Source organism: Phodopus roborovskii, unplaced genomic scaffold, assembly GCF_943737965.1.
Source record: "Phodopus roborovskii unplaced genomic scaffold, PHOROB, whole genome shotgun sequence".
In the NCBI taxonomy this organism is placed as follows: domain Eukaryota; kingdom Metazoa; phylum Chordata; class Mammalia; order Rodentia; family Cricetidae; genus Phodopus; species Phodopus roborovskii.
This window is the reverse complement of record NW_026126682.1, coordinates 3,294,519-3,313,930: the sequence shown is the minus strand read 5'-3', so window position 1 is coordinate 3,313,930 and position 19,412 is coordinate 3,294,519. Positions and strand designations below refer to the sequence as shown.

The 19,412-nt window shown below is 36.2% G+C and overlaps 1 pseudogene; it reads right to left on the bottom strand.

Annotated features, from left to right (window-relative positions):
- Positions 1-715: 715 nt before the first annotated feature.
- LOC127214190 (RNA-binding protein EWS-like) lies at positions 716-2,383 on the bottom strand (annotated as a pseudogene).
- Positions 2,384-19,412: the final 17,029 nt, after the last annotated feature.

Below are 19,412 nucleotides of genomic sequence, written 5' to 3'. Positions count from 1 at the left end.
CACAGCCCTCCAAGCTCTGACTTTGCCATATTGTCAGATGATACTGGGCTTTGCTTCTGTGTGTCACTCAGTGGAAATTTACTGTTGGTAAGTCGTACAGCCTGTCTCACGGCTTTGCTTCCACTTCTAGTGTCTATATGTTTTCTGTAGTCTTTTATTTTTTTATACATTGTTTCTGGTGGAATAAATTTGGTCAATTTTTTTTTCTTTGTTGACTGAGAGCAAAAATCTTTCCCTTTTTTAAGATGTTAAAATATATTGCTGTAGTATTTATGTAAAAATTTAACTAAATACTGAATGGCATTGCTTTTAATATGATTATTAATAGTAAATAAATTTGCATGGTTGTTTTTTGGCAGTTATAAACATTTGGGATTTTATCTAAATAAAACTCACAAACATGAACATTGTTATAATTAGAGGCCTCCTTGGTTCTCCACAATGATATTGAGCATGCTCACAAGGGGTTCCCTTTCTTAAGTCTTAAAACAACCATCTTTAAGAGGGAAAAAAAAATCTCATCACACTACCATTTAACTTGCTTTAATGTTTTTTAGCAGATGGTGAAAATACTAAATCACAGACAAGGAAGAATCATAATGTTCTGGCCACAATTATAAATACAGAATTATTAAATTTATAATAGTTTCTGGTTTAAAAATAAATCTGGTTGTCAACGCAGCTCTGTGAGTTGCTCTAGTAGGGCCTGACGGTGCTAGCCCTTACCCATTTTCCCAGGTCCTTCAAATCTACCTCTTCTTCCTCTCATGTGTTCCATCAACGGTCCAGGAGGGCCCTCAGGACCACTTTCACTTCCTCCACCGAAGACACTTCTGTCCATGCCACAATCACCTCGGAATCCACATCTGTTTTCACCTCGGCCACCTCTGAACATTCCTCCAGGACCTCCACGATCCAAAATCCACCTTTCCTCCTCTGCATGCCAGCAGGGCTGCCTCGGCCACGATTACCACTGGGAGGTGGGAAAGGAAGCAGGAGGAAGCCCTCCGGCTTAGGGGACTAAACACTGGTTACATTCTGTTCTCCAGGTGAAGTTCCGCTTTTCCCAGTCCTTATTGAGACACTGTCAGTCTCCAGCTTGATGCTGGAAATTTTCTCCTCCAGAGGGGTTCCATCTGGAGTCCCTGGGCTCCCGTGAGGGGAAGCCTCCTCTGTCTCCTCTATGGGCCCCCATGTGACCCGTGGTTCTCCCAGGACCTACTGGGCTCCAGGACCTCTACGAAGTGGTGGTGGCATCCCTCTGCCCTCTCGATGTGGCATGCCACCCCGCATGCTGTTCATTGGAAGCTTCTTTGAAAATCTTTTCCATCAAACCATTCCACGGCAGCCTTGGCATTTGGCAGATCTTTATAGGACGCTGTGGCATCGCTTTAGGCTTTCTTGTTTCCTTATCCAGGTAGATGTGGATCATGAATTGCCCAGTTCTATTGTTCATCTTGAACCCCATACTGCTTAAAGAAGTCTGTCAGATCATCTAAAGTCACATTGTCATTTAAACCTTGTACATGAATTATGCTGTTGTCAGAATCTTCATCAGCATCTATAGGAAGGCCTAGATCAAGATCTGATCCTTCATCCTTGGGCCTCTGCTGCCCATACCTCCCACTATGTTGGCTATATTGACTTGAAGTCTGGCTGTACGAACCAGTCTGAGAGGGCCAACTAGTGGAAGGCTGCTGCCCATAGCTGCTTTGTCGATCATGGCTACTCTGCTGTACATAGTTGCTCGGCTGCCCATAGGTGTTCTGCTGAGAGTAATTGTTCTGATCCTAACTAGTCAGTTGTGAAGAGGAGTAGCTGGTAGTATAGGATGGAGCTTGGTGATTGGCTGCATGGGGTAGTTTCCAGGTACCTGGAGTTAACTGTTACTCTGTCAATATCCTAGGCGGAGCTGGTTATAACCCCCTGTTCTAGATTGAGGTTGACTAGTCTCAACGAGCATGTTAGCATCCTGTGGTTTTGTAGGTGCTGTGGCTGCTGCCTACTGCCCAAGGCTGGCTAGGCAGGCTGGGTGCCATATGCAGACTGAGCTTCATAAGAAGCAGGGTTATGGTGACTGTCACAGTGTTGGTGTTATAAGCACCAGTGCCATATTCTTGGACAGGCTGGCAGTTTGCCTGGGAGGCAGTGTGTAAACAGTGGGAGGCTGTCCATAAGAAGTTGCTTATGCACTCTGCCCTTAGGTAGCAGTGGTCTGAGCCTGAGAATAGCTTACATCAGTAGTCTGTTCAGAGGTTCCAAAGCTTTGTTGCCCATATGCCTGGGTTGTCTGTGCGTATCCTTCAGTTGACTGGGTGGTGTGATCATTGTAGCCCTGCTGGTCTGCAGCTTGGCTCTAGGTACTGTAATTCATGGATGTCATTTTCTTTCCTCAAATGATTATATTTTAAAACCTAACAGGATGAAATTCTCTCATTTTTAAAATTTTCTAATAATTTTTGTGATTGTAATTACATCATTTCCCCCTTCCCTTCCTTCTAAATCCTCCCATGTGTTCTATCCCCCTTGATCTCTCTCAAAATCATGGTCCTTTTCCTTTAATTTTTGTTTTTCACACACAGAGACTTCTAAATACATATTGGCAAGACAATAAATAACATTTTGATCATGTGAGATCTAGCAAAAAATTTAAAATGGCAATTAAGAAATTATTAAGTTAATACTTTAATACCATTCTCACAATTCTAAAGTAAGAAGAAACTATAACCAGGTATAAATGTTGTTACTTACTGAATTGCTCTAAAATTCATTCACTGAAGATGTTTGAGCTCTAGTTATTGGTTGGCAATAATACACTTGGTATTTGTTGAAAATATTATGTAATATGGAAATTACATTGAATAGAGTCAATTTACATTTTACATTAAATTCTATTCTTTAATGGTTTCTTTTTTAAAATTTTGATTAAAGCAAACAGAAGATGAATTTTAAACAAAGCAAAACCGCAGTCATCTCCATAACAATTTCAATCCTAAATATATATGTGTGTGCTATTATACTAATAGTTAAAACCCCTTCAACACCAGAAGTTGTCATGTATTTATTGGAAGTAATAAACAAATTGAGTATATCTGTAGAAGCAAGTTTCAATTACTTATAATTATTGCCTTTCCAACTATCAGAACATTTCAATGTAAGTAAAGATTGTATTTGTGAGGTTCTTATTTTTTTGCACAAGGATATGTTAGACATAAAAGATCTTTTTATATGTATTGATGGCATGTGACAATAACTTCCATTCAGACTTCTTAATGATCGTCTTAGTCATTATCCTAATTAAGCAACAAATAGGTTTGCTTGGTTAGAGATGTTTCCTTCTCCTAGAGCATCCATACAAGAAGGTGAGAGCACAGCATGATGCTAGCATGAGCCACACCCTACCACAGAAATAGTTTCCAGTCCTGTGCTTCTCAGTAGACATCTAATAGAAAAGGATTCTGTAACCAACCCTGCCTAATAGCTTTGTATTTCAGGTGAGTAGCACCAACTTTGATGGAAGGGGTAAGAAAGTATAATATAAAATTTAAATGACTTATATTTGTCTGCTTCAGTCTATATTCTGCATGATTCTAATAATCGTCCAGTCTACACCTCTTTCAGAATCATTAGCATTGCATGATTTCTATGCCTATAATCCTGCAGATGTGAGTAGACTGTTTCCCCTCTATTTTCAGCTGTCTTTGGCTTTTCATTTCCTCTTTAACCGGCTAAGAATAGAATGCCATGTTTGGCAGAGGTGTCCAGACCAGGCAGATTGCTCTCTAGATCATAGAAACTTTACTTTTAGCATGACAAATACATAACTTCAGAATGTAATAGCAATACACACAGTACTAAAACAAGATTATCTATTAATATTTTTCTTTTAGAATTTATTTGTAGTGCTTAAAATACAACAAAAGCTTCTTTATATTAAATAATCACTTTAAATATACATGTTTTACCTGGATAGAAAAAAGAAACATATGTTTTCATGGTGGTTTTTTTTTTTTTCCTTTGTGCCTATTTGCTTTTCCAAGTATTCTGTTTTGAATTTGTAATTATGCAAAGTCCTATAGTGTTCTGTCGAGAAAGTGTTGTCAAGGACAAGAAATATTCCATATAGCACAGAATGGAAAACTAACAAGTCCTCTCACCTCTGAGGTTTGGCAAGGCTCTAGGGAGCCTCCATGTCTATGTTGCCATTTAATTTGTGCTTCCCATCTTCCTTCTTCTTTGCTTAATGAGCTATGGCAACTGGAGAAAAGTTAAGCTGTGAAATACACAGACGCCACACAACGTAATCCTAAAGAAAATAGAAAAAGCCAATTATAGACAGAACTGTCATTAAATTTTACAACACTGATGAAAAGGATGGTTTATATCTTGGCAGGTGGTTTTTTCTGTTTCCAAGACATGTTAGGATACTTTTTGCTAGAGAGCCAGGATCTGGAAATTGTTAAACTGGTGAGCAGAAATGAATAACTTTGCTTCAGGCAAGTTGACCTGACAGAGAAATGAAAATGAACAGAAGGGTGTGTTCCACACAATACGTTATTTTCTCTTTTTATCTATGGACATATGCAATGCCTTAAGAAGTAATGTACTTTTGTACATTTTTATAGTCATCCAGTATTATGATAAATTGGAATTCAATATCTATGACAATAAGCTAATTGTAATGTGTATTCCTTTGGGTAAAATAAAACCCAGAAAACGAATCACCCTTGAATGATAAATGCCAAGATGTGTGTCTTAATATACCTTGATATTTTACATTTTCAGACTGTTTCTTAGTACTTGACAGCTGTTAGCAGGATGAGGTATGATCCAATTTCTACTTAAGTAATGACACAAGTTCTTTTCATGTTAGGAGCAAATTAGAAACATACTACAATAGAAACAGACTATAAGAGAACTTAGATACAATGAATATGCACCTGTGTACACATACACACACACTTTGGTATTGTGTTATATAATTTACAACATTATATGAATGTTTTTAAAAGCACATTTTCAACAGACATATAATATCCCTCTGAAGGAGAAGCCTGTCCTCCCCCATCAGCCAATATATTGTTGATATGTTTGTTTGTTCAGAATGACCTAATATGACCTAATATCATTAATCTAATACTTCAAGAAGTAAGTTTATAAGGTACAATGAAAGTGCTTATACCACGAAGTTACAACAAAAACAAATGTCTGCAGTTTCTATTTTCAACTGAATATTGTGCCATTTAAATGACATTTTAATTCTTATCTGCAAGAAAGTTTAATTGTTATTGTAACCTGCCTCTCAAAGTTCTATTAATTTTCCTATAGGTCAATCTTCTGTTTGCAAAGTTAATTTAGCTTTTCTTACTTATGTTTCTTTTGAGATATGTTTGTGGGGAAAGTTACTATATAAATACAACATGAGAATTACAACTCTAAAATCATCTTAGTGACTACTGTGGTCACTTTGAATATTAGTTCTTTATCTCTAAAATGTGGATAATTTTTTCAGTGTTTTGAGACAGGGTCAATATCAGGTTTAAATCAGCTAATCATGGAGAGGTCAGTGTGTACGTTGTTTTCCTTTAAAGATAATGCCAGCAGGTACAGACAAATTCCATCTCTTTTAGATAATGCACTCATTGTTAACCGAAGACTTTTTGAAATTTCCCAGAGTAGTTGATAACGAGTTCAGTGTTCCACATGTATTGACGTTTTCAGTTGAGTATTAGTCAACAAGGAGTCAGAAAATGCTTAGTCTATAATTGTGTTGTGTCCAGGAAATGGTAGACTTGTACATACATGGACAAATACGAAATTTTTCATAAACATAAATTTTACTATTAAGGTAAAGGGGCAGTGACTATATATGGAGAGTAATATTGAACAATAAACATTGGCGTTTTGGATTGGATCTGGAATTTCCTCCAAAGGTTCAAGTACTAAAAATCCTATCTCCAGCCACAGTACTTTAGCAATATTCCTCTTAGTGGGATGTCTTCATGTTATTGGGGCACACTTTGGAGGGTATGATGGGAACCAATCCTTTCTGCTTTGTCTATTTCTGCTTCCTGGCCATGAGGCCATGACATGAGTATTTTTGTTCTGCCAAGAATTCTTCTCTTATGGTCCTACTGTAGGTACAAAACAATGGTGTAATCATCATAGAATGAGACCTCTAAAACTGTGAGCAAGTAGAAACCTCTCTCTCTCTCCCCCCTCTCTTTCTCTCTCTCTCTCTCTCTCTCTCACACACACACACACACACACACACACACACACACACACATTCTCCCTAGGCTGACTAGCACCAATGCCTGTGATTGTACTGGAAATCTAGTAAAGCAGATTTCTTGGACATCTATTGTAGAAGTGTTGTGACCATCCTCAACTTTTCAGCACGACAGACATGTCTCTTCCTTTCAGCTGTTTGGCCACCCAGCCCGAGTGAACCTGGGGACTATGTGAAAGCTATCAATATAAAAAGAAATCACAAAGAATACTGTCTGGGGAGGGTAAAGTATGATTATATTAAGGAATAAAGCAAAATTGCTCAAATACATCACATGCTTATTTCCCTTTCAGTTGTAAAGCCATGCAGTGCCGATGATATGTTTCTGGGCTCAGGCAGAGGAAATTTCTTCTGTGTCAGCTGTCTCAGGAATTTCAGGTTATTGGAGTAAAATATCCTAAGGTTATTCTTTCTGGGTTTTGATAAGATTGTATACCAGTGAGTGTATAACTCATAAAAACCTGATAGTAGTATACACAGATAACAGATTGTTGGAAGCTGTCTTTGCGAGGGGCATGGGGGGGGGTTGCAGCAATCAGAGCCAGTCAAGCAGCCCCAAGTTTGTACCTGAGTGGGGGCTGGGGTGTGGATGACTGAGAGGCTAACTAAAAGGGGTTAAGAATTCTAGTCAGAGACAGGACATTTGTCAGGAGGGAAGGTTCAATGCGCCCTTAGTTTATTCATACACTATCTTATGTATTCAACTAACAGTGAGAGAAAAATGACAGAGGACTTCTATTATCATGTATAAGGGGCAAAGAGAGATACTTCCTTTAGTCCTCCAGGTATTTGGTAGCCACATCTGCCATCCTGCCTTCAGTGTCCAGAGTAAATGCACCTGGCAGAAACCTATTGTTATGTAGATAAAAAACATTCCCTGCCAAGGACAGAACATCCTGAAGCCTCTGAGCTATAGACTTAAGGATATAAGGATATTTTTAAACTCTCTGGCCATTAGTCAAAATGAAATGGACTCCTTTTCATGGGTCCTGATAACAGATCATACAAAATACTTTAAGAAGACTTATAATTAATTAATTCTCACTGATGATTAGACATGAATAGTGCCTACCGTTGGTAACTTGGGGAAGGTTTTAAGGAATTATTAAGGATCTTAATTTGAAATAACAGATCTTTATATACTTCAATGTGAAGAGACCTATCAGCAGAAACTTTTATTTGATGTTAGGCATTTCTTTTGAGAACAAGTGTGAATTGTGGGTATTATTAAACAATAACACCTAGAAGGTGATGCTGAATGTAGCAATGCCATTTTATAATTGTAAAGTTCATGTCAAATATAAATTGAATCCTTGAGGTATTCACATTAAAATTTTGTCTTTTTCTTGTAACACAGATTAAATAAATGTGTCAACCAGTGGTGAGTACAAAAGTATTACATAAGTAAGTCTTTATAATTTCATTTATATTCTTAATAATCATCCTGATTGGAGTTCATTGCTAATGAGCTACTGTAGCCTTACTTGTGTTATTACTATTATGAACGTGGTGATACATGAGGAATGACTAACTCTGGTTAAGGCAGTCTCTTTATCAAATATGAAGATATACTTGAAGTAGCTACATTAAGAAAGACATCACATTTACGTTTAAAGTTATTAGAAAACTAATTCTGTCTGAAACAGAAATAGTTTTAATACAATAGATCAATAAACAAGTAAATAGCAGTAAATTGATAGAGAGCTCATTTACTTTTAGATATTTTTGTAAGTTTCAAAAGATACATTGCAATTAAAAAGGATAATTTTCATAACAGATAGTATACCAAAATATATTTTATACAATATCATAACACAATTGTATATCATATATAATTATAATTAATACACATATAATATATGTTATGTATAATTGTGTAAATAAATATGATACATATATTATATGTATATGTTATAATACACAACATATATAATTACATAGTATATATACAGTTATATCACTTGCAAATATAATATAATATATACGATTATTTTAATAACACATTTATTTCAAATATATAAATAGAAAATATATACATATAATATAGGTTTATATTTAAATAAATGTAATTATAAATATAAAATTTTATACAATTTAAATGATATAATATAACATATTATATGTTAGGGCTCTCAGCATACTGGACCTGCCTATCCACGCAGGGCCACCCGTAATTTCCACCTGATTGGTCTCCAATTGTTGTTCCTCTATTGGGGCTCCGAACCCCTCCCAGAGATCCACCTATCTTTGAGTTCCTAACAGCAGGATCCTTGACCCCCATTGCAGGGCCTCTGCTAAAGAGGCCTCAGCTGGAGAGTGCCTGGCCCAGGATAGATCTGCCTATAGGCACAAGGAACATCCTGAGTCCCAGCCTTCCAGATCTTTGACCCCATTGCCAATCTTCTGTGGGAGCCTGACTGCTGACATCCATCACCAGGCCCCTGCCTGCGGAGAGACCTCCCAGGGAGATTGGACCACCCAGCATTACAGACATCGAAACTCTGATAGACCTAAGCCCACCGGGGAAGTACCATAGAGAGAGGGAGAGACCCCACCAACACCTACTGGAAGAAGCTATGGGAAGATAGCAATAGAAGAAAACACCTAACAACAGAAAGACAAGCATGACACCACCAGAATCTAGAGAATCAACACCAACTAGACCAGAACAGAACAAAGCAGAAGAAGCAGAAGAGAAAGACTTAAAAATTATCGTCATAAAAATAATAGAGGTCCTCAAAGAGGAGGTGAGAAAATCCCTAAAAGAAATGGAAAAAAAAAACAAACAAAAAATTGAAGAAATGAACAGATTTCTTAAAGAAAGTAAAGAATGTACAGAAAGCCAAAAAAAAAAAAAAAAAAAAAAAAAAAAAAAAAAACAATTAAGCAGGTGAAGGAAACGGTTCAAGACTTGAAAACTGAAATAGAGAAAATAAAGTCAACACAAACCGAAAGAGTGCTGGAAATAGAAAAACTGGGCAGAAGATCGGGAACTACAAGCATAACCAACAGAATTCAAGAGATCGAAGAGAGAATCTCAGGCCTGGAAGATAAACTAGAGGAAATAGATTAATCAACCAAAAAAAAAAATCATAAATCCAACAAGTCCTTAACACAAAACATCCAGGAAATGTGGGAAACTGTGAAAAGGCTAATAAGAGTAATAGTCAAAGAGGTAGGTGAGGAAGTCCAGCTCAAAGGTACTGAAAACATATTCAATAAAATCATTGAGGAAAAAAACTTTCCCAATCTGAAGAAGGACATGCTCATGAAAGTACAAGAAGCACACCAAATAGACTGGACCAAAGAAAAAATAGCCCTAGACATATAATAATAAAAAAAACTAACATACAGAATAAAGAAAGAATATTAAGAGCAGTGAAGGAAAAAGGACAGGTAACATATAAAAGCAGACCTATCAAAATTATGCCCTGACATCACCATGGAAAACCTCAAGGCCAGAAAGAATGTCCTACATAGATGTTCTACAAGTACTAAGACTCCAAGTATGCCATCCCAGGCTACTACACCCAGCAAAACTCTCAATCACTATAGATGGATAAAACAAGATATTTAATGACAAAGCCATATTTTCACAACACGATTCTACAAATTCAGCCATACAGAAAGTTTTGGAAGGAAAACTCCAAACAAAGGAAGTTAACTATGCTCACAAAGACATAGGCAACAGATAATCCAACTACACCAGAAACCAAGGGTGAAGCAGAACTAATATATTCACAATACCACTCCCAACAACAAATCTAAAACAAATAAGCATTAACAATCAATGGTCCTTACACTCAACATTAATGGTCTTAACTCGCTTATAAAATAAAATAGGCTAACAGAATGGATACAAAGACGGAATCCATACTTCTTCTGCATATAACAAACACATCTAAGCTTCATAGACATTACCTCAGGGTAAAGGGCTAGGAAAAATCCTCCATTCAAATGGACCCAAGAAGTAAGCAGATGGTGCTATCCTAATATCTAACAAGTTAGACTTCAAACCAAAATTAATCAAAAGAGATGAAGACCGACATTTCGTATTCATTGCAGGAGAAATTCATCAGCACAAAGTCTCAATTCTGAACATCTATGCCCCTAATACAAAGGCACCCACATTCGTAAAAGAAACACTACTAAAACTCAAAGCTCACATAAAACCTCACACACTTATAGTGGGAGACTTCAACACACCACTCTACCACTAGACAGGACCACCAATCAGAAACTTAACAAACAAACGAACTAACAGAAGTTATGTCTCAACTGGGTTCAACAGGCATCTCTAGAACATTCCATCCAAACACAAAAGTATATACATTCTTCTTTACTCCACATGGAACCTTCTCTAAAATTGACCACATAGAAGGTGACATAAGAAACCTCAACAGATACAAGAGAATTGGAATAGACCCCTGTATCTTATCACACCACAATGCTTTAAAATTGGAATTCAACAACACAAATCGCAGAAAACCTACAAAATAATGGAAACTGAACAATGTGCAATTGCACCACACCTGGGTCAAAGAAGAAATAAAGAAATTAAAAACTTCCTAAATTTCAAGGAGAATGAGGACAACACAACATATCTGAACTTATGGAACACCATGAAAACAGTGTTTTAAGGGAAGTTCATTGCACTAAGTGCCCATATGAAGAAAACAGAGGATAGTCATGTTAGAGAATTAACAGCACAACTGAAAGCCTTAGAACAAAAAGAATCAAATTCACCTTGGAGGAGTAGACATTAGAAAATAATCAATTTGAGGGCTGAAATCAACAAAATAGAAACGGAAAACAATACAAAAAAAATCAATGAAACAAAGAGTTGGTTTTTTTTTTTTTTTTTTTTTTTTTTTTTTTGAGAAAATCAACAAGATAGATTCAATGCAATCCCCATTAAAATCCCAGCAAAATTCTTCACTGACCTTGAAAGGATAATAATCAACTTTATATGGAAAACCAAAAGACCCAGGATAGCCAAAACAACCCTGTACAATAAAAGAACTTCAGGAGACATCACCATCCCTGACTTTAAGCTCTACTACAGAACTATAGTTCTGAAAAAAGCCTGGTATTGGCACAAGAATAGACAGGTAGACCAATGTAATCAAATAGAAAATCCTGGTATTAACTCACATACCTATGAACACCTGATTTTTGACAAACAGCTAAAAGAATACAATGGGGAGGGATGATGGGAGATGTCATTCTGTATATGTTTCTCATATTGGTTAATGAATAAAGTGCTGTTGGCCAGCAGGAAAGCAAGATAGGAGGGGCTAGGAGACAAGGAGGAAAGAGGAAGTAGTAAGGAGGGGTCAAGACGGAGAATCTGAAGAAAGCAGAACCACAGTTCCTCTGCTCAGTAAGACTTAGAAATGGGTTAATAATTAAGACAGAGCTAGCCAATAAGAAACAAGTAACTGGCCAATAGAATTATATCAAATACAGAGTCTCCCTGTGTTAATTGGGGCTGGTGTGGTGGCGGGACAAGACCAGGTGGCAGGCGGAAAAACCTTACTCTTACTCCTTAAAATGGGAGGAAAGCATCTTCAACAAATGGTGCTGGCACAATTGGATGATGGTGTGTAGAAGGCTTCAGATAGACCCATGTCTTTCGCCATGCACAAAACTCAAGTACGAATTGATCAAAGACCTCAACATAAATCCAGCCACACTGAACCTCTTAGAAGAGAAGGTAGGAGGTACCCTTGTACAAATTGGTATAGGAGACTGCTTCCTGAACATAACTCCAGGAACACAGACATTGAGATCAACAATTAATAAATGGGATCTCCTCAAACTTAGAAGCTTCTGTACTGTAAGGGACACAATGGACAAGACCAAAAGGCAGGCCACAGACTGGGAAAAGATTTTCATCAATCCTATATTTGACAAAGGGCTGATTTCCAAAATATACTCAAGAAACTAGTCAACAAAACACCAAATAACCCTATTAAAAATGGGGAACAGAACTGAAGAAAGAATTCTCAATAGAGTAAATCAAAAAGGCTGAAAGACACTAAAGAAAGTGCTCAACAACCTTAGCTATCAGGGAAATGCAAATCAAAAGAACTTTGAAATACCATCTTAATCCTGCAAGAATGGCTAAAATTAGAAACACGAGTGACAACTTATGCTGGAGAATGTGGATGTGGATGTGCACACCTACCTCCACTGCTGGTAGGTGTGCAAACTTGTACAGCCATTTTGGAAATCAGTATGGCGGTTCCTTAGGAAAATGGGAATTAGTTTACCATAGGACCCAGCAATCCCAGTCTTAGGCATATACCCAAATGATCCACATCCATGCAACATAGCGGCATTATTTGTAATAGCAAGAACCTGGAAGCAACCTAGATGCCCCTCAACTGAAAAATGGACAAAGCAGATGTTGCACATCGACACATGGAATACTACTTTGCAGGAAAAAAAATGGAATCTTGAAATTTGCAGGCAAGTGAATGGCACTGAATTAGGTAACCCAGTCACAAAAATAGTAACATGGTATGTCGTCGCTCATATATGCATTTCATACCTAGAGCAAAGGATCACCAGCTTATAATTTACACGACCAGATGAACTAGCATACAAGGTGTATTCTAAGAGATTCATATATAGTCGTTCACAGAAGGGGGAAGTGACAAGTCCTCCAGAGCACATGGGAAGTGGGAGGTGGTGGGGCAGTGAATGGAGAGAGAAGTAGAAGAAAGAGAAGGGCAGGAGAGGAAAGCATGTGCGACTAGGGAGATTGTGCCAGTGTAGGAAGAGAAGACAGAAGAAAGAGATAGAGATAGAGATCGATAGGGAGAGAAAGAGCTAGAGAGAGAAAGGAAAGAAAGAGAGAGAGAAAGAGAGAGAGAAAGAGAGAGAGAGAGAGAATGAGAGAGAGATAGAACGTACATAAAATAGGGAGCCATTATTGGTTTGAAGACAAAACCGAACCTAATGAAAGGTCTAGAGGCCTACAAGACTGCTGTCAACTAACAATTTGAGCAACGTGGAAAGGCTACCATAAATGCCCTTTTCTGATAGTGAGATCAACACCTAACTTATCCACCATCATGGATCCCTCATCTAATACCTGTTGGAAACAGAAGCAAATACCCATAACTAAACACTGAGTTGAACTAGAATCCAGATGCAGAGGGAGTGGGCAAGACCAGGTTGCAGAAACATGTAGAGACAGCTGACCCAAACAAGGAGGGTTGCCAGAGTGATAGCAGGGAATCCAGCATGGGACTGAGTCAGACCCCCTGAATATTGAGCTCAGCTAGAATAACTGAGCAGTCTAAGGGACCTCAGACAGTGGAACCAGTATGTATTCCTGGTGCACAAAAGGACCTTGTGAACAAATTCCCCATGGAGGGATACTGCCTTAACCTAGAGACAGGAGAGAAGTCCTATTCCCTACTTCAAATTACTCTACAGATTTACATGACCCCACTTGGATGGCATTTCCCTACATGTGTAATTGGGGTGGCGGGATGGGAGTGGAGGTTAGTCAGGGTGCATGTGAGAGAGGAGAGATGGTAAGAGAGAGGGAAGGAGGGAGGGAAGGAGGGAGATGGAACTGGGATTGACATGTAAAATAAAAAATAATAATATTAAAAAAAGAACATGAAAAATAGTTAAAACAACATATTATATATTAAATGTTGCATGCTTATTATATTACTTAGTACATTCATATATATTTGATATATTATTCAATATATATGATCATTCAAGTATATTGTTTAAAACATGTTATTATATGATATATTATATATTACATGTATACATCATTTCAATTATATGTAATATATTGCAAAATATGTTATATAATTTTCTAAATTATTAATATATATGCAAATATATAGTATAATATTTAAAATTTTATGTATAAAACAGTATTATCTCTAATTATATAATGTGTTAAATGATACCTTATAAGTAGAAAAGATATCATAAAATGTAGAAAAATTTCATTGATTGGTTAGACCTTGTTGATCACATTTTGTTGATGGAAGCTAACATTTTAATATTCAATAAAGAATGTGAGCTAATTAGTGTTACCAACACTCAAAATCTTCTTGGTTTTTTATCCAGGGCTTGTTCCCTAGAATGACTTAATAACTGTAAACTTTTTGGTTGAGTTTTTTGCGTTTAGTAATTTCTAAAATTTACCTTTTGCCCCAAGCAAACAAGAGGTATAATTCTTTACAATATGAATTGCCTTCAGGTTGATTTTATTTTTATTTTTTTAAAATAATACAATGGGTTTACTGGCAGTCAGAGTAAGTACTACATATAACAAAACTGGCTACGGTCCAGGCTGCAGGTGAAGTTCTTGAAAATACTTTCTAAGTGACAAGTGTAAGAAACCAGAAAGGAATAGGAAAAAATGAAACTATAACTTACTAAAATGAAAATTAGAATTGTGTTGTGTTGAGATTTCATGATAGGTTGCTTATTTTTAAAGGTAACATTTGACAAGTTGTTTACACGTTTCTGGTGATAAAAAAGAGTTAAAGGAGTATCACAAATACTATTTGTACATTTATACCTGGCTAATAGGAGTTATGCCTAGTAACAATCTATAGAGATATTTGGGAATTTTAATGCTTTGTTTTTAACTGTTACCAAAGCACTTTATTGAAATTGCCAGTCTTAATTTATTATGTAAGTAGATGGCTTCAAAGACAAAATTATGTATCTTTCTAATACAATACCAAGTGTAATGATAATTTTTCTAAGGCCTTTCTTTTCTAGACATGAACTGTGATATTAACCATGAGTAAGGATTTGAAAAGACAGCTAGTTTTAAGTATATTATAAAATTAGTAAGACCTGTTCTCCAAACAGTGAGCTCTTCTTGGGTATTAGTGAAATAGCTCACATAAACAATTAACAGAAAAATAGATGTCCCTTAGAATATGCCTAAGAAATATACATTAAGTTATCCATGTATATCTTTAGCACACATTTGTGAGCTTTGTGGGACATTAATTTTTCTGAAACACAAGAGAGAAACATCTATTTGTCTAAGATGGGCTTTAGTCTGAACTTGTATATCCCTGAAAACCTTATATAGCTTCAAATATAAACTGCTGAGTCCAAGCCTGGAGCCTTTTGCAATGGGGGATATGTGCAAAATGTCTTCTGACTGAAGATTGTAAGATACACACATTTTCAGTGCTGGAGTAATATTACTATAATCTATGAGTGAAAGTTTTCAGAAATGATTGAGATCATTAATCTTCCTGTTGGATTTCCTCAGCCCTGTCCCGATTCCTCTCAGGACTGTGCTTATTTTCAAAATTTTGTTTTCATATAACACTAACATACCTATGCTAAAAGGATACATGATGAATAGGCATATAATGCCTTGACAACACAATATAAAGAACTCCTAAATAGTCACAAAAATAAATCTTACTGTGTGGTTTTAATTTGTATAATTAATTAAATTACAATGATTGTTTCTTCTTGAAATTACAGAAGAAATCCACTCTTGTAAAAGTTAAGCTAAAACTTTTAATGTTCCTTGCAATATATTTGAAAAGTAAGACCATGAAAAAAATGTCACTCCTAATGCAACCATCTCTAGTGTTACCCAAGTGGTAGAGTTTTGTCTTTCAACTCACTTTCATTTGCTTCTGTCATGTAGCTATGGCAGAGGTGGTTATTATCAGTGATAAGTGGACAAAGTTGGAATGAATAGAACCATTGTTTAAACTTGAAACATCCTTGGGAATACTGGAGTATATCTTTGACAAAGCTCCCCATGTTGCCCAGGCTGGTCTCTAACTTTAATGTAGCTAAGGGTTGACACTGAGCCTTCGGTAATCTCCCTCCTCTTCCTCAAAGTGATAGGTGTGTGCAGTGCTGGGGCATGAATCGGGGACTTTAGACATTGTTAAGTTCTTGGCTTCACCATGAAACTATAAACAACTTCACAAATGGCCAAAGAGTTATTTACTAGAAGTTCCTACATGCCATGTTTATTTGTAGAAGGTAATAATTGGCAAATAAAATGTTCCTACAAATGTTCTACTCCTCTCTGTTCTGATGCGATAAGCCTCTAAATTAATTTGGCATTATAAATTTTAAATGATGAAAAGTTTATAGTATTCCAAATGTTTTATCGTCAGACTGACGTGCTCTGATATTAGAGGTTAACAGACAGGAGATAATCAAACCTGTTCCACAATTTGTATTTGTATATTTTACAAGATGAGTTAGGAATAGTTTGCACATATTCACATGATTAACAATCAAAATAGTAATATGTGAAATTTAAATATCAGCAAAACACAACACAGCATTCCAATCATGAGGTTTCTCTTCCCATTGCTCTCATACTATAAAATGCAAAATTGAGTAATTGCAATAGAGTCCATATGATCTGCTAAATATTTGTTCCAGTGGTTTACTGAAATATTGGCTGCTTCTTGTGGTAGTTTATTGTCTGTAATCTGTGAGTATTCAGAAATAAATTCATCTCCTGGAAATGGAACTGAAAATTGACAACACAACCTCTATAAGGTAAAAATTGCAGGAAGAATAAATAGGGATAATAAACTGACACAGAAGGGCAGAGTGTCTCTGTCTTCAGTGTTCTGAATTAGTTTTAGCTTTGTGCCACCCTGACTAAATTAAATACAACTAGGAAACCTTCCATAGTCTAAAAAATTACAACTATACATTGTGAAAGAAACATTTATGGCTATGTGTTACAAGCAGTTTCCTGCCAGCCTGGTCCCACAGCCACATCAGCCCCCAAATAACACACAGATATCAATTATAAAGCTGTTGGCCAATGGCTAGATATTCTTATTGGCTAGCTCTGTCTTAAATATTAACCCATTTCTATCAATCTAAGTGTTTGCACGTGGTCTTACAGGGGAGAGACAGAGAATCTGGACCTCTCCTCTCACATTCTGCTTCTTTACTCCCCTTTTACTACTTCTCCCAGAACCCTCCTTGTCTCCTATTCCCACCTTTTGTGTCTTCTTATTTACCAACAGTGTTTTATTCATCAACCAATAAGAGAAACATATTACAGAATGACATCTCCCATCATCTCTTTTCTGTCTAAAATAAACAGAAGGGTTTTTTTTTAAATTTTAACATAGTAAAATATATAACAAACCAGTTATAAGATAAGAACTATAGTTAACCATATTTAGTCCATTAACATTTAGCAAGATTGAAAGAAAATATTCCATCATCTATCCTATCTTTGTGAGTCAAAAGTCTTATATGTAACTTATTTTTAATCCAAACTAAGGAAAACTATATCCATAACTACCTATCTTCAACTCCATCAAAGACCACAGAAGGATAGTATATAAACTCTAGAAATGATAGAGGAAACTCACTGCTTGGCCAGTCACCCGAAGTTCTTCTGTATGTTCTATCTTCAGACTACAGGCTTTATTTAGTCTGGCAGACCCCTCAGCAAAGCAGGAAACTTTAAACTGCCTGCCTATATTACAGTTTTTCAGTCACTTTTCTCTGTGTCCTGCAGACTGTCTGGCAGACTCTTCCACAAAGCAGGAACTCTGTAGCACTGTCCATCTTGTTTCAACAGTTACTTTTCTGTGGATCCTGCATGTCCAGATTATACAGCATAAAGTCAAACAGAACAGACATGAGCAGTATTTTGTCCAAATGGCTAGTCTTTCCATATAGGAAGCAAACTCCATAATGAGTTTCTTTGATGTCCAGCTTCCTTTTTGACACAGGTGATGTTGCTAGAAGTAGTTAGTTATGTCTTTCTCACTGTCAAGAAAAACCCTGAAGCATTTTAAATGCCATATTCTGTAGTTCTTTGAAAGTTTTGAAGAATGCCTATCCATTTGAAATATATTTCTATAAATCCTAAAAAACCTAACTATAACTTTTGTCTATTATAGGTAACTATCTGTAATTTGTACTTTTATTCATTACGTTTTTAAATGAGCTATATAAACATAATACCTAATTGAGAGAAGAAATATACATATCACAAAACTGAACTTAAATTTGTTTCAATAAATGAAAATCCATTTGCATTCATTTGTATACCACAATCCCCTTTTTACCTTTAAAAAGAGATTGGTTATGATCATTAACCATTTATAACCAACCTCATTTAAATGCTAACAAACATTTAGAGATAATATTTGGGAATTTGGGCATGTTTTTTTTTTTTTTTTTTCCAAGCTGCTGTTTGTTGGTTGAGGACACTGTAATACCATGCAAATCCTAAGAAGATGCAGAAATCCTGGCTGTAGTCTATAAGGCTGCCTTGTCCCAGCTGTTTTGAATGCTGGATCATCTGGGACACTGTTTTAGGCAGTCATACTTGATCAAATGTTAGTCTGAAATGAATTCACAGCTTTTCATTTTCTGTGGAAACAAATATAGAAATTCTTTTCTCTAATAACCTGTCTTTAGTCATAAATTTTGAAGTCAAAGCATTTTTAAAATATATTATTTGGAATAATTTAGCAGCATTGATAATCAAGTGCACTTTAGCAGATGTTGTTCCTTCCTTAGCAACTGAGAAATTCAAAAACAACACAATAAGATACAGTATCCAGATTCTCCCTGTATTCCCCATCTTTAGGTGGCTTTTTTATTTCTCTATTTATTTTACTTTTATTTTTTTTCATTTTCTGAGACAGGGTTTCTATGTGAATGATTTTCTGTCCTGAAATTCACTCTGTACACCAGGTTTGCTTTAAAATCACAGAGATTTGACTTTCTCTGCCTCCTGAATGCTGGAATTAAAGGCATGTGCCACTAGCTACTCCCTCCCTCTCTCCCTCCCTCCCTTCCTTCCTTCTTTCCTTTCTTTTTAACTACTTATCCCTTTTCTTTTCTTTCCCAAGCCTATGTATATTTTATAACACATTGTAAACCTTTAGAGGTTTTTGTTTATCTTAATCTGTCTTTACAGTAGATCTTTATCTTTTCCTTGTCATGAGTCCTTTATCTGCTAAACAAGGATGTTGCTAAAAGTAAAGTAGCTGCTATTTTAGCCAGCTGTTCATGCACACCATTCATTTGTTAGCAGGGCCTCTTAAAAGAGCCCTGTGGTTTATTTATTTATTTATTTATTTCTGTTTAT